This window comes from Podarcis erhardii (genome assembly GCF_964252035.2).
Source record: "Podarcis erhardii genome assembly, chromosome: 10".
In the NCBI taxonomy this organism is placed as follows: domain Eukaryota; kingdom Metazoa; phylum Chordata; class Lepidosauria; order Squamata; family Lacertidae; genus Podarcis; species Podarcis erhardii.
The window spans coordinates 14,556,965-14,572,680 of NC_138500.1; the positions used below are offsets into that span (position 1 = coordinate 14,556,965).

Here is a 15,716-nt window from a genome sequence, read left to right on the forward strand (position 1 = left end):
TATAATGTTCTGCTCTGTAATTACGCTGTATCTTGGTGGACGTTGCTATGGTTCTTACGGTCGCCATATTCAGGCCAGGGAGAATTTCTTTCCCCCATCGGATGAATTGGGCCTGACTGAGGGTTTCGCTTACCTCGTATCAATCATGACAACTTAGGTGGATGTGGCATTGGGTAAGCTCTTAGTCTTTGGTGAAAGGGAAAGCCTTGGTGGTGGGGGAACCAATTAAAGGGATCCATAGGGAGGTGCTTCTGTCCACATGGGGGCTGAGGGCCATGGCACCCCCTTGATATGGCAAGTCTGTGGGGGTTGCATTTAACTGATGTACATCGCAGGTCCGTTATTCCTCCAGCACATGGGCTGCAGGAGAGGGTGACTACCCCAATGCTAAGCCAAACTCACATCTAAATAAAAAAATTCCTTCCAGTAGCACCTTAGAGACCAACTAAGTTTGTTATTGGTATGAGCTACAAACTTAGTTGGTCTCTAAGGTGCTACTGGAAGGATTTTTTAAATTTTGTTTTGACTACGGCAGACCAACACGGCTACCTACCTGTCACTTATATCTGTAATCAATAAAGTTCTGGCCTGATTTCAACCCCACTAAATGTTGCCTGTGGTCCTCAGTTTCACAATTGTGGCTCGATAGTTCCACGGTGTCAGGGCATGTAAGCAGAGGCACATCAGCTCCGAGAGTGGAACATCGCCATCGCAACTAGATTTCCTGAGCAACCTTGTGGAATACTGCTCTCAAGTATGATTCCTACTACTGCAGGAAGAGAAGATGTTACTAAGTTTGAGGAAGAAAACAGATTATGGGAGGTGGGGGGGAATAAAACCCCAGAAGTCAAAACTCAAAACACGAAGCCCAAATAGCAAGATAATTCACTTATTTATCGGAACATTAGTTCACACAGCTGTGACTCTGCTCTCCAGATCTTCTGCAGAAAACATGGGCAGGAAGAAGCCAGTCAAGGGACCCCAACGCACAAACACACAGCCCACAACATGTTAAGGAGCCAAGGGAGCTGTTTTGGCCCCACTGCCCAGGAAAAAACATGGCCACATGCAAAACCAATTATCAGCATTGCCTTTCTGAGCCTCTGAATCTGAGTGGACACGGCCTCCAGATCCCCTCGTGTCGCGACTGTTTGCATGAGAACTCTAAAACGCACCAGCACTTTGTCATGGTGGAAATAATAAAAAAAGGTGGGGGAGAGTGGAAAACATTTGTTTTCTGTATCAGTTGTCATCAGGAAAGCTTTTCTCCTGGTTTGTTGAACTGAAAATCTCATTGCTTGGTTTGGCTCCAAATATCTTTCCCCTCGTACTTGCTACTGGCTTTCAAGCAGCAATTGCTTTTAATGGACCAGGCTATCGCTTCTTTAAAAATAAAAAAACAGAATGGAGAAAAAGAGATATCTTGAAACTTGCAACCCCTGCTTTCAAGTGAAAGCTTCCCTAGGCTAGCAGCTCTTTTCTGGGCCGATTTTATTAATAATATTATTACTCTGTGTATTTATTTTTTGTGTTATTATAAGGTGTGGCTGTATTTGGAGTTTTAAATGGTATTTTATTACCCTTCAGTGTTTGAAATTAGCCAGGCGCCAGGCACATTTTGCAACTGGCACGGGTCCAATGCCGGGTTGCCGGGTTGGTGACTGGCGAAAGCAAAATGTCACTTAGAGAAGGATCTGAAATATTTTTCCTTAAAGCTTGAATCAGTTTTATTCTGGATTGTTTTATTTTGTGTTTTAACGTGTTGCAAAGTGGTTTGAGATTTGTTCTTTAAAATATAGAGTGGTGTAGAAATGAACATACAGTCATACCTTGGTTGTCAAACAGAATCCGTTCCGGAAGTCTGTTTGACACCCAAAAACGTTCGACAACCAAGGCGCAGCTTCCGATTGGCTGCAGGAGCTTCCAAAGAATGGCTTCCACAGAACGTTTGCAAACCAGAAAACTCACTTCTGGGTTTGCGACATTCAGGAGCCAAAAGGTTCGAGTTGCAAGGTGTTCGGGATCCAAGGTATGACTGTGATTGTCAGGGGAATGCCATCAAGAGGGGGGAGGGAGGGAGGAATGTACAGAGAGCCTACCACTTTGATCAGCAGTAACACTTCGTCAGAGACTGGTGTCAGCAAAGTTTCAGGGGAAACGGAAGAAGAAAGGTAGGGAGAGGGGAGGCAAAGGCTCACAGACTTATCTGCGAGCCCCAGCACCGATCCCAGGGAGGCGAATAGGGACGCAGAGATGCAACTTCCGTCACCTAGTTTTGGCAGGGTTGTCAAGCATAAGGAAAAAAGGCAGAGACTGGGCATGTCAAGGTTCTTATGCTGGGGGGGGGGGGAGGAAAAGCCCACTCTCGGAATCTGCTAGTGACTGAGGGAGACATGAACTTTGGATTTCTGCACTGTACATAGTTTGCACCAAATAAAACCTGTAAAGAGGCAGGTCAGAGTCCTGGCTGTTTACTCGTGAGCAACCATACTCAGCCCTCACAGCAATAAATAATAATAATAATACCCCATGGGGGAGGGACAGAATGCATGACTTAGTGTGCACTACTTTATTTACAAACTGGTTGGACTTAACCTAACTCATGGAGCAGCTGTGAGGAAAATAATAGGAAGGTAACATAAAGGTAAAGGGACCCCTGACCATTAGGTCCAGTCGTGACCGACTCTGGGGATGCGGCACTCATCTCGCTCTATGGGCCGAGGGAGCTGGCGTACAGCCAGCATGACTAAGCCGCTTCTGGCGAACCAGAGCAGCACATGGAAACGCCGTTTACCTTCCCGCCGGAGCTGTACCTATGTATCTACTTGCACTTTGACGTGCAAACATACCTTGACCTCCTTAGAAAACCACACATGCCACCTTGGGAATGCCTGCAGCTCAGTGAGAGAGCGTGTGGTTTGCATGCAGAAGGTCCCATGTTCAATCCCAGCATCTCTAGGTAGGGCTGAGAAGCACTTCCTGTCTGAAACCCTGGAGAATCGCCACCAGTCAGTGTAGACAATATTGAGACAATATTCAGCAAACTTTTTCAGTAGAGGGCCAGTCCATTGTCCCTCAGACCTTGGGGGGGGGGGCAGACTATATTTTGGGGAAAGACGATGCAAGAGCACCACGAGCCCCGGTGGCTGCTTACCTGTGTCTTGCGAGCAGCAGAGGCTGGTGGTGGGACGATGAGCGGCACGTGAAAGGGCTCCGGAGAGGGGCTGCTGAAAATGGCGGCCACTCAAGTGCTGCTGCTGGCACCAACAAAGCCCAGCCCCCTTCCTCCCCTAGGCAGGGCAGGGAGAAGCCAGGAGGAGGGAGGGAGGAGGCGCCAGTGCCACCGTGTGAGGGAGAGGGAAAGAACGTGTGTGCTGGCGATCCACGTTGTGATTCCCAGACCGTCCGCGGGCCAGATCCAGAAGTCAATTGGGCCTGATCCAGCCCGTGGGCCTTAGTTTGCCTACTCATGAGCTAGATTATCTGACTCAGCTCAAGTCAACCTCCCATGTGGGATCTCAATGTAGTAATTAATTCAATAAGCACCATGATTGCAGGGTCCTGCTTCTTTTGGCGTGACTCTCTGCTTTTGTGGGATTTTACAACACTAGAACAACAACACTGGCAACAAATGGCCTCTGTCCAGAAGGAAGTCTCACAATTAAAACCTTATTTCATTGTTTTGCCGAACAGTAACTTTCATCAATAAGTAACAGCTCTGACGCATCTACTCACAAATTGTTTTCCCAATTGAAAGAACTGCACCAAGTAGCTACCCCCATCCAAAAAAGAGGGGAGGAACCCTCCTTAACAATATACTTCAGCACAGCTAAAATACTCCATTAAAAAAGCACAGCTAAAATACTCCATTAAGAGCTGTTCGACAGTGGAATTTGCTGCCAAGGAGTGTGGTGGAGTCTCCTTCTTTGGAGGTCTTTAAGCAGAGGCTTGACGACCATATGTCAGGAGTGCTCTGATGGTGTTTCCTGCTTGGCAGGGGGTTGGACTCGATGGCCCTTGTGGTCTCTTCCAACTCTATGATTCTATGAAATATTTGAACACCAATTAAAATAGGAACGCAAGAACCTCAGCTTTGCTATTCATTACGAAAACTAATACAGCTTCACATGAGCGCCAGGATCTAGAGCTCTACACCTGAGAAAGCTAACACAGTGTCCTATAGCTTCGTTGAACTTCAGCTCCCATCATCTCTGACCATGCTGAGACTAAAGGGAGTTGGGGTCTAACAATGTCTAAAGGGTACCTTTGGTCTACCCCAGCTTACCCCCAACCTGCTGCCCCCTCCAGATTTTTTGGGGGGAGGGGGATTGCAACTCTTATCAGCCCCAGCCAACATGTCAGGGAAGATGGGATCTGTAGGTCAACAACATCTGGATGCTATCAGGCTGTGGTCTATACAGTGCTGTCAGAGGTGATCTTTCGTTTCCAATAATTTCTTTCCTGAATTGGATGGGGTTTAATCCAGGATCTTGCAAGTTCCCCATTCCCCCGCCAGCATGATACAAATCTGTTTCACTGAAGTGCAGCAATACTCTATTAAGACAGTGGGGCTTCCTCTGTGATTTCTAGTACAGTATAGGGAAACTCGACTGTAAATTAAAAGACTGTAAATTAAAAGACGCCTGCTTCTTGGGAGAAAAGCAAGGACAAACCTAGACAGCATCTTAAAAAAAATCACCTTGCCAACAAAGGTCAGTATAGTAAAAGCTATGGTTTTCCCAGTAGTGATGTATGGAAGTGAGAGCTGGACTATAAAGAAGGCTGATCGCCGAAGAATTGATGCTTTTGAATTATCGTGCTGGATGAGACACTGGAGAGTCCCATGGACTGCAAGAAGATCCAACCTCTCCATTCTGAAGGAAATCAGCCCTGAGTGCTCACTGGAAGGACAGATCCTGAAGCTGAGGCTCCAATACTTTGACCACCTTATGAGAAGAGAAGACTCCCTGGAAAAGACCCTGATGTTGGGAAAGATGGAGGACACCAGGAGAAGGGGACGACAGAGGACGAGATGGTTGGACAGTGTTGTCGAAGCTACCAGCATGAGTTTGACCAAACTGTGGGAGGCAGTGGAAGACAGGAGTGCCTGGCATGCTCTGGTCCATGGGATCACAAAGAGTTGGACACGACTAAATGACTAAACAACAACAACAGGGGGAAACTCAAAATACTACATGCTCAGACTATAGAAGGGGGGAAATTGGTTCAGTTTCCCTTTAAAGGTGAATATAAAATCCACACTTTCCCAAAAAACTTGAGAATGTAGACATGGCCATCTTTCAAAATCCAGACTTACCTGAATCTTGTGATGGAGTTCTCCAAACAATAAATGTTTACAGAAGTGCATATATTAGAGGGAAAGTGCACATAAAAATTAGCATAACTGGTGAAAATAACACCTGGTGAAAATAACTGATGAATTTTCATGAAGATTTTTTAAGAAAAAAGAACAATTCATAAAATGTATCAGGAATCTGAAGAATAGAATAAAAGGCTGGAAGGAAGAAATAACCGGGAAAGCAAAATTTAACAGATCCTTCCATCTCTAGAGTCTGGCTTACTCTGCTGCTCATATCATTATTTTTATTAATCCCATGGCATGCCCAGATAGTTCATTTTTAACAAATAGCAACCATAGCTTTTCGATGCAAGGCTAGAAGGTCTGGTACCATGGGTACAGTCAATCTGCAGTTCTTCCTACCATGAAAGCCCGTGGTCCGCTGGGACACTGTTTGCAAGCCAGGTACTCTAGGAAGCAGGCCTAGCCCGGCTGGCCTCCAGTGCCATCATTTGCACCTCCAAGCAGAGCAGCATTAAACAAAAAGAGAACCATCAGAGTGGCACTCATCTTATGAAACGGAAACAGCAGAATGTGGCAATCCTGCTCTGTTACTAAGAGAGTTTATGAGGAACGCTGAAAAATTCTCAAGGAACTTACTGAGCCCCATGTAATAATTAACCAAGCGGTATCTTTATTGCTCAGAAAGAAACAAGGCTTCAAATCTGAGTTTATTTTAAAAATATTAACAGCTCCAACCTTAAGCCAAACACACAATTTTCCAATCCAGCTCGTTATGTTTTATTCTCGGTTTCCATTACGTAGTAAATGCCATTCTTCCCAGCTCCACTTTCCATCTACCTTCAACATTTGTTTGTCCCAGCCTAGCAGGAATACGCAACTCCTGTGCTTTCTGGAAGAAATGTTTCTGGGAGAAAGTAAGGAAGGCCTCACCCTCTCTCTTTTTTTGAACCTAAAACCCTACATCACAGAGGGAGAACTGGGACTTTGCATCATGAATAGCGCATGAAGCCCTCAGCGATTACCAACAGTTAATAATAATAATAATAATAATAATAATAATAATAATAATAATAATATATTTTAAATTGTTGGTAAACTCTGAGGGTTTCATGCGCTCTTCATGATGCAGAGTCTGGAGACAAGCAGTAAAACCATGCCATCACAACAATGTCCATTCTAGGGGTGCCTGGCTGGTCCCTGCCGAAGAAAATATGCTGTACAAGAAACATACGTGATCTGATTCTGCAATGTATGACTTATGCCCTTACACTCTGTAAATGTTCGAACCTCAATAACCACCAACAGATCTAAAAACCAGAACATGAGAAACACGGACCCTCCAGGTATCCTTATTTTCCAGAGACAGTCCTGGATTTACAGAAGCTATTGCAGTTTCTGATTTGATCCTGGAATGTCCCACTTTTCCTTAGGATGTCTCTGTTTTCACTGGATAAATGTTGGAGGGTACAGAGTTATGCAACCCTCGAGCCAAGGAGATAAGTAACTATACAACCTTTGGTATCTGAAGAAGTGTGCATGCACACGAAAGCTCATACCAGTAACAAACTTAGTTGGTCTCTAAGGTGCTATTGGAAGGCAGACCAACACAGCTACCTACCTGTATATACAACCTTTAGACTACCAAGAAGGGGGATCTGGAGACCCTCCCCTTACCAGTACAGATGTAAGGTCATTAAGGCAGATGTTTAAGAGTGCTAGTTAACCTCTTTTCCCATATGGACATGGGCTCAGTCCATATTTTCCACAAGTCTATGTATTGGTCTCATGCCCCTCATGCAAAGCTTTGCAACTAACACCCAAAAATACAAAAGAGAAGGCAAAGATCCATAAGGTCTAGAGCCCGGAAGTCCTGGGCTTCAGATTAAGAAAAAATAAATAAACACTCCTTGTTGAGGTTAAAAGGTAAGATACAAAATTCAAAGTACATAAATAAATCAGAATTGCCACCTTCCCTATAAAGAAAAGCACTTCTTGCCAAGGCAGCTATATGTCATTTGCCAGTGAGTGAATTATGGAGGGAGGGGTAGGGAAGTCTTCCACAAGCCTCACCCCATACTGTACTATCCAAGTTTTGATCCAAAATACGTCCCCGGTAACCTTCTAACAAGCAGCAGCTAACAGGACTCTCAGCATCCCCAGTGATCTTCATCAAGATCTTCCTAACCATCCACAGCAGCAGCTAATTCTCTGTACTGAAAACCACCAAGTTGAGAGCCCCTCCAGAGTGGAAGAAGATTAGGCAAGCTTGCACCTGTAAAACTCTCCGTACTTAAAATCCCCATGCAAAGATGACTGCTATTACGATTACTAATGTTTACCCTGCTGTCAGACTACAACGGATGGTTGCTGGAGGCAAGGAAGAGAGTTGAGTCAGGGTTCTCCTGCATGCAGAAATTCAACAGGGGAAGGTTTTGTTGCTGTTTTTTAAGGGTGAGAGGTGCACTTACAAGGAAGTCTTCCCTTGTTAAATTGCTCTCTGTCATCCAGCAACAGGAACACTGCCAGAAGAGAAATGTGTCAACCTTAGAGATAAGCCCTTATCTCCAAGGGGAAGGAAGGGCAGCAATTCAGTGGGAGAACATGCACTCTGCATGCGTTGGGTCCCAGGTCCAAACCTCTGACATCTCCAGCTGGGGGCTTGGAAAAGACCCCTGGCTAAAACCCCAGAGGGCCTTAGCCGATCAATGCAGACACTGATGAACTAGGTGAGCCAATGGTCCAACTAGGAATAAAGGCTGCTTCCAACGTTGAGAGCATGTGCATTATTTTGGCAAGTCCCTCCTCCCCACCTGAACTTTGCCACTCAGTATCTAATCCTTCTATATCCCTACTTCCTCACGGAGACAATTCCTACAGCACCCACATTCTTCCTAGAGGCAATTCACCCACACCAAAGTTGCCGTTTGCACAAGCTTCTATGGCCAGTATTGTTACCATGCTCTGAAAACCTGACCTGCCACTGGGAGAGGATCAGTTGGTGCATTTGCACCTCCAGGTCTGTCATGGACCATGGGGAGGAGGAAGAGGGTCCCCACGAGGGGTTTAGCCAGGACTGGGTCACACAGGGGCAAGCTGGGGACGGGGAAGGAGAGGTTGGCGTAGGGAGTACTCACGGGGTGACAAAGGATGATAGGAGGATGGGGGTCAGTGCACAGGAACCAGTATAGCAGGGCCCATCGCCAGAGGGGTCCCTGTCTCCATGATCATGGTGGGCTCTGAGGCATAGGGAGCAGCAGACGAGGTGCTCCAGGAGGCTGAGGCAGGCAAGGTCCCACAGCCCAGCTCCCTAGCTGGCCAGGTGGAGCTCCCTAGCTCTGGGAGGAGGGATTTGATTCCTCAGCTGGAGTAGGCTTGGAACAGGTGAGGTTCACATGCCTCATCAAGCCCAGATGCTGCAATCGGCAGGCATAGTCTAAAAGGACAGCAGAGCTGAGGTCCTGTGTCTGCTCAACTGCCCATATTGATGGACCTCAGTTTGGATGCTCCAGAAACTCTGTAGGACTGTGCTTTGGTTTTGACTTTGGACACATGGATTGACCCTGGACTGGGGACTTGACATACTGACTTGCCGCCAGATCGGCCAGGGGTTCAGGACAAGGTCGCTGCTGTACTCACCTGCAGGATCTGGCCCTTCACAAAGCAGAGCAGCTCTCCCAACCACTCCCTGATTGGCAAAGCCTGGATGACCTCACAGAAGTGCAGCCTGCTCGGCATATCACCAGAAGTCACGTTCCTGGTGTTGCCACCCACTTCAGGGGGGAAACTACTTCCCTTTGACTCTTACATGCTTTTATCTCTCTCAAACTTTCCTCAGCGCTCGTCTCCCAGCAGGCCTCGTTTCAATATTATTTCCAATGGCTCGTTTCCATTGTCCCGAAGTACAAATTCCCTCCATCCACAGCAAGGTATGCCTTTCTTGGGAGCAGCTTTCTCTCTATTGTGCTGTGAGCCCAGGAAAGGGCTTTTTCTTGGGCAAGATCACTAAACTCCTGTCTATGTGCTTCAGCTGTGAGAACGGCAGGAGACACCTGAGGTGAAAACCTTAAAGGCTCTGGCCTTTGGAGCACCTGAAAACATACGCACCGCCACTCCCACCACCGATTCAGAACTATTCACCCAATCCGAGTCAGTAGACGTTCGCCTGGGACAACTGTGGCAATGCAAGAAGTGGGAGGGTATTTCTACAGATAGGACTTTTATCAGCAAAATGGTCGGCCTTGGAGAGATATTTCACAGGCTCCATCCGTAAATCACAACCACCTGGGATTGCTTCCCACAGCAGGTTATAAAGGTGTTTCAGCGACCCGCCTCCCTTCCACAGCAACATTTGTTGACCTACCTTCCAACAGAAAAAAAAGAGAGGGAGAGATTGGTCACCCCACAATCTCTCCTGCAGTTGACATAACTTCAATAGGAAGGCCATAAAATAGGCCCGCAGAGAGATAAGATAAGGCTCCCATGCAAACCAGGATGTTTTAAAACATATTGTTCTCTCCTCTTAAGCCAGGGCGCTAAATAAATGAAGTGTCTGTTGATATTCTGCTATCAGGCGCTGATTTCCCCCGCCATATAAACATTCCTCCGGGTGTTGTGTAAGCTCCCAAGCTTCTTCTCGGGAAAGGCTCTCCTTCATTTGCACTTGAAAGGGAACCAGCCTCTGGAGTTTAATCCCATCTCTGTGGGTTGGCTTCGTATAAATAAATAAATAAAGCGACAAAGGATGTGGTGTGAATTTCTTTGTTCAGTGGTCCAGAAAGATCCTTTGGCTTCTGAGCCAGGCAGGCAACAAGAACGGAATGTCGATGGCAGAGGTTCAAGGCCAAGTATCCCAACTTATTTATCGGTGCCACCACAGCCTTCTCATCTCAGGGAACAAATGTCATCAAGAAATGTCTCTGAATCTGGCCCTCCAGCACTTTCTCCAGGCCACACAGGCCCTCACCAGTTCTGCTTCACGCCTTCCTTGAATGCTTTCTGCCTGGCTGGATGTGTCATTGAACTTTTGCCACTGGCCCCACCCAACAATGCCAGGCGATACCCAGAAGGTTGCGCTGGGAAGTGAGATGGCTGGGGAAAGGTTCCTCAATCCTGCATTGCACCCAAGGCTGCTTAAAAACAGAGTTGGCTTCATATTGCTCAACCACAGACCCTCCAAGTGTCCCTATTTTCCAGGGAAAGCCCCAGATTTAAAGAAGCCATCCCAGTTTCTGATTTGATCCTGCTTTTCCTTAGGATGTCCCTGTTTTCATCAGAGTAATGTTGGAGGGTATGGAGTTGTGGGACCTCAAAGCCAAGGATATAAGTAACTATATACCCTCTAGAAGACATCTGAAAACAACCCTGTATTAAGTTTTTTAATGTTTAATGTTTTATTATGTTTTTATATATATTGGAAGCCACTCAGAGTGTCTGGGGCAACCCAGTCAGATAGCCAGGGTATTATTATTATTATTATTATTATTATTATTATTATTATTATTATTATTATTATTAGACATCCCTATTTTCATTGGAGAATTGTTGGAAGGCATGCAACCATAATTCCCACTCTACACTAGCACAACAGCTCTTTGACTGACAGTCAGGGAATGTTAATTCTGGGTCTGGGATTTGAATTCCTGCTCATCTGTGAACCTCACTGGGTGACTTGGGGCCAATGACAGCTTCTCAGGCTAACCTACACCACAGGGTTGTCGCAAGGATAAATGTGGGAGAGGGATAAGCATAAGTCAACTCACGTTGACTCAGTCGACCCATTGAAATTACTGGCTATTCATTTCAGTGCGGGTCCACTCTGAGTAAACATCACTTTGAATACATCTTCCATGAATACCACCTTGAGCTCCTTCATTATTTAATGAAATAAATAACCAAATGTTAAGAACGTAGCAACATCCTGTTCTCACAGTGGCCAACCACTTTGGGAAACTTGCAAGCAGAATTCGAACACAAGAACACTCACCCCACCAGAAACTAGCATTCAGAAGCATTGCAGTCTGTTAACTTTAGAATGCAGAGCGTAGCACCATTGCTAGTAGCCATCAAAGGCCTTCTCCTCCATGAAGGCCTTGTCTCAGAATAGGCAAGACACATCAAAGCACTTTTATAGGGTGGCAACTGGTTTTTTCATGGCTTAGCTGGAGTCTAAGCTGGAAGGAACACAGAGATCCTGGAGGACCAAGGAAACCCATGAATGGCATCAAGTGACTTGACACCATGCGCAACTTTGATCTCAGGGTTTTCGGTTCAAGCCCCACATTGGGCAAAAAGGATTCCTGCATTACAAGGGGACTAGTTGATGCTCGCGGTTCCTACAACTCTGTGTTTCTGCAGAAAAAGCCACTGTTAAGGCAGCTGCCCCATTTCCATTTTGTATTCTAAGCACGCACCAAAAAACCCAGCCATGAAAACTTCAGAATACACCTGATCTGGACTTTTGTAATGAAGAGCGGTTACGGTATACCAGCATGAGTTTTACTTTATTTTTTATTGAAAGACAAGTTACAAAACGCGGCTCTAGGACGTGAGGATTAGGAAAAAGAGAGGGGGAAGCAGTAAAAAAAACAAAACCCAAGAGGATAAAACAGCTTAGGCGAGACTTTACTGTACTAAAAGCAAAAGGCAATAAAAAATGTCTCTTTTATTCAATTATCCATCCTTAGAAAGGCATCCACGAAGCATCGTGTGTCACCAGCTTACCAAAAAAATGAAAAGCCATTTATCCTAGACAGCTGCGAAGCAAGGAAACTGTATACTAAAAACCACTATCCTTGCAATGATTATTCTTCACTTCTCGGTGCCCTGTGGGAAGTAAGATGGCCAAGTGCATACCTGATTTAAAGGATGCACTATCTCCTGACAAACTGGACAAAGGACGCTGACAAACTGGAACGTGTCCAGAGGAGGGCAACCAAAATGGTCAAAGGCCTGGAAACGATGCCTTATGAAGAACGGCTAAGGGAGCTGGGCATGTTTAGCCTGGAGAAGAGGAGGTTAAGAGGTGATATGATAGCCATGTTCAAATATATAAAAGGATGTCACATAGAGGAGGGAGAAAGGTTGTTTTCTGCTGCTCCAGAGAAGCGGACACGGAGCAATGGTTCCAAACTACAAGAAAGAAGATTCCACCTAAACATTAGGAAGAAGTTCCTGACAGTAAGAGCTGTTCGACAGTGGAATTTGCTGCCAAGGAGTGTGGTGGAGTCTCCTTCTTTGGAGGTCTTTAAGCAGAGGCTTGACAACCATATGTCAGGAGTGCTCTGATGGTGTTTCCTGCTTGGCAGGGGGTTGGACTCGATGGCCCTTGTGGTCTCTTCCAACTCTATGATTCTATGATTCTATGATTCCTGCTCTGACACCATATATCTTGATTTCGGCCTGTGCTCCAAGTCCAACTGAGCTTGCAACGCACCTGAGTTCCTCAGCAGGAGATGAGCAGTGGTGCAAAGCGCAGACTAAAAGACACAAGATCTACCCACGCTGGAGGAATGGCAGACGCAGTTGATGGACTATATGGAACTGGCTGAAATGACTGGCAGAATCCGAGACTTGGGAGAAGAAACAATCCAGGAGGACTGGGAAAAATTTAAAGACTATTTGAAAAAACATTACAAGTTGTATGAATGTTAAAAAATGCACTTTTTAGAAATTCTTGCTTCAGCATCAGTAAATTAATGAAATGGAAATTAAGGTACAAGAAGTCAAAGGTGGAATGATGAAATAACTTTATTATGTTTAAGCTAAAATATATAAGATTTGGGTTACAATAGTTTTGAAATTAGGTAACATGATAAAATGAAAGATACAATAAGCTTTGAAATAAGTTAACAAATTGCTGATATTTTGTAATACAGAGAATGCAGGGTTTGGAGGAGGTGGGGAAGTCCAATAGATATGTTGGAAAAAAAGATTATGGAAATTTGTAACTTCTATACTGTATTTTTCTATGTCTGTCTCTATTTCTTTTTTCTGTACTTCATAAAATTAATAAAATATTATAAAAAAAAAACAAAGCGCAGACTAAATAAGTTGCAAATAGATCAGCTCCCTTCCCCTTTTTTTCTGATTTTCAAAAGTGGGCAGGTGCACTTGAGGCACCACATGGCTGCTTGAGGTGAGCAGACTTTTGGGGTGCTGTTAAAGCCAGATGCGTTGTTTGTAGAGAACAAGGTTTTGGCCCACCTATCGAACTGGCTGCCTCTTTCAGGAATCAGAGAGAGATGAGACGAGCACAGCACGATGCCCAGTGCTGCCTAGACTTTACTTGATGATGGGATGATTTTTGAGATAGGATGTCCAGGAATGGACTGCTCCAAAGGGAAAACTGGAAAAATCAAGGGACCCAGTCAAGGTTGGTGTGTGTGTGTGCCCATTTTCAGCCAATTTGCCACCACAGACTGGTGCATCTTTGCTTAGAGATAACATAGTTGATATATGAAGATTGCATCTCTAGGTGTCAAGACAATCCAGCTCAACATTGTAGAAGCCAGAAAGGCGTAGTGCCAGGCTATTTTTGTTGCAGTTGTATGTTTTCAATAGATGATATACATACGTAGGTATAGTTTTAATTCTATTGATGCCTCATTTTTGTTTAATGGTCGTTTCCCCGCCCCCCCAAATGTTTTTTAGCTGTTCTTATTTTATCTGTAAAGCTGCGTTGAGACTCTGTCAGGGGAAAAGGTGGGAAATGAATTAATGAATAAATAAATAAATAAATCCCCTTTACAAATATTTGTACTTTATATATTTATATAAAAACGCATGCTTATTCTACTGCTTGTTTTGTAAATCAGCCTGACCTGAAAATTGACCTTCCTTTTTAAAAAGTGATATATGTATGTGTGGTTTTGTGTTTGTGTGTGTTTGTACACACACACACACACACACACACACACACAATATTTTAAAAGGGAAAGCAATGGCATTTCAAAACCGCTCTGCATTTTTTAACCCACTCAACAAATAGTCTGGCCCTGTTACTGTTTATCTCGGAGCTGGGCATGGAAATTTCCTGGAACGTGATGTCTGCCGTGCCCGTTAGAGGGGAATGGCTGGGAACATTTGTTTGGTGACATATGGTATTCAGATGAACCACTGACAGAGAACAGAAAGGCCCTCTGGGGCCTCCAGAGGAGCACACAGCTCACACAGCTTTCCTGGCATCACTGGCCACTCAGTTTTCCTTCTCGCACGGTCCCATGCCGACACGCACAAGGGCCTGCTCACCACTCCGCGAGCCGCGAGCCCAAGGGGGGCCAAGTCGGTGGGATGACCAAAGGCGAGTGGGTGCAGGAGCAGAGTCCGCCCAAACCACCACCACCCCTATCCCTTTGCGTGCAGTTTAGTTCGCCGTACTCTGTGTCCTCTGATCTGATGCAAATTGCCGCTAGAGGAATACTCCACGCACAGCAGTTGCCTTTCCAAATAAAGCAGCAATTAAAAAAAATGATAACATCAAAGCAATGCCAGGAGGCAGGCTAATGCTCCAAAGTTGCAGTTATTTAACAGTTCCGGTTGCAACCGCCGCATTGTTCTCTTACAAAGAGACGTCATAGGGCCCAGAACTACTTGCTCTCTGGTGCATTTTGCTTCCAGCTACAATACAGATAATCCCAGGCGTGAGCAGCAGGTCCCAAGTCCGTACGCTGAAGTGCGTACAGTATCATGCAAAACTGCTTAGAAACAAGGGGGGGGGGCATCCAGAAATCCACCTTGTCCGAATTTAATTGCAAGAGTTAACGTTTTGCTCCCGGCACAAGAGGTGGACTTCCTCACAGCTGGAGCATTGTTTTTCCGCAATCAGCTGGGATTCAAAGGGAGCTTCTTTGTGACACGCTGCTATATTATTATCCAGAGATGCCCTTCCCCCAGGCCAACGTCCTCCTATAACATATAATCACCAATAAGATCCATGCAAGAAAAGGGCCCTTTTTAATGCTAATTGAAAGCCTCCGGTTTGCAGCTCTATCCCACTCCCGTTTTTCACTTCCTGTTGGTGCAGGATGGGTGGCGAGTGACGAACGCCCTCCCTGAGCTGCCCCTTGGAACAAGCACTCTGAATTGTAAACTGCTTTGGGGTTTTATTACAATTGGGCTGTAAGTAAGCGCTGCAAAATACAGTGGTACCTCGGGTTAAGTACTTAATTCGTTCCAGAGGTCCGTTCTTAACCTGAAACTGTTCTTAACCTGAAGCACCACTTTAGCTAATGGGGCCTCCTGCTGCCACTGCGCCGCTGGAGCCCGATTTCTGTTCTTATCCTGAAGCAAAATTCTTAACCTGAAGCACTATTTCTGGGTTAGCAGAGTGTGTAACCTGAAGCGTATGTAACCCAAGGTACCACTGTAGATAAAAATAAAAACTGCCTTGATATTA

The 15,716-nt window shown here is 45.4% G+C and overlaps 1 protein-coding gene across 2 annotated transcripts in view; it reads right to left on the reverse strand.

Annotated features, from left to right (window-relative positions):
- The window catches only part of PDE3A (phosphodiesterase 3A), a 262,280-nt gene that overhangs the window by 159,463 nt on the left and 87,101 nt on the right, over window positions 1-15,716 (reverse strand). The gene's annotated exons all lie outside the window — the stretch shown is intronic.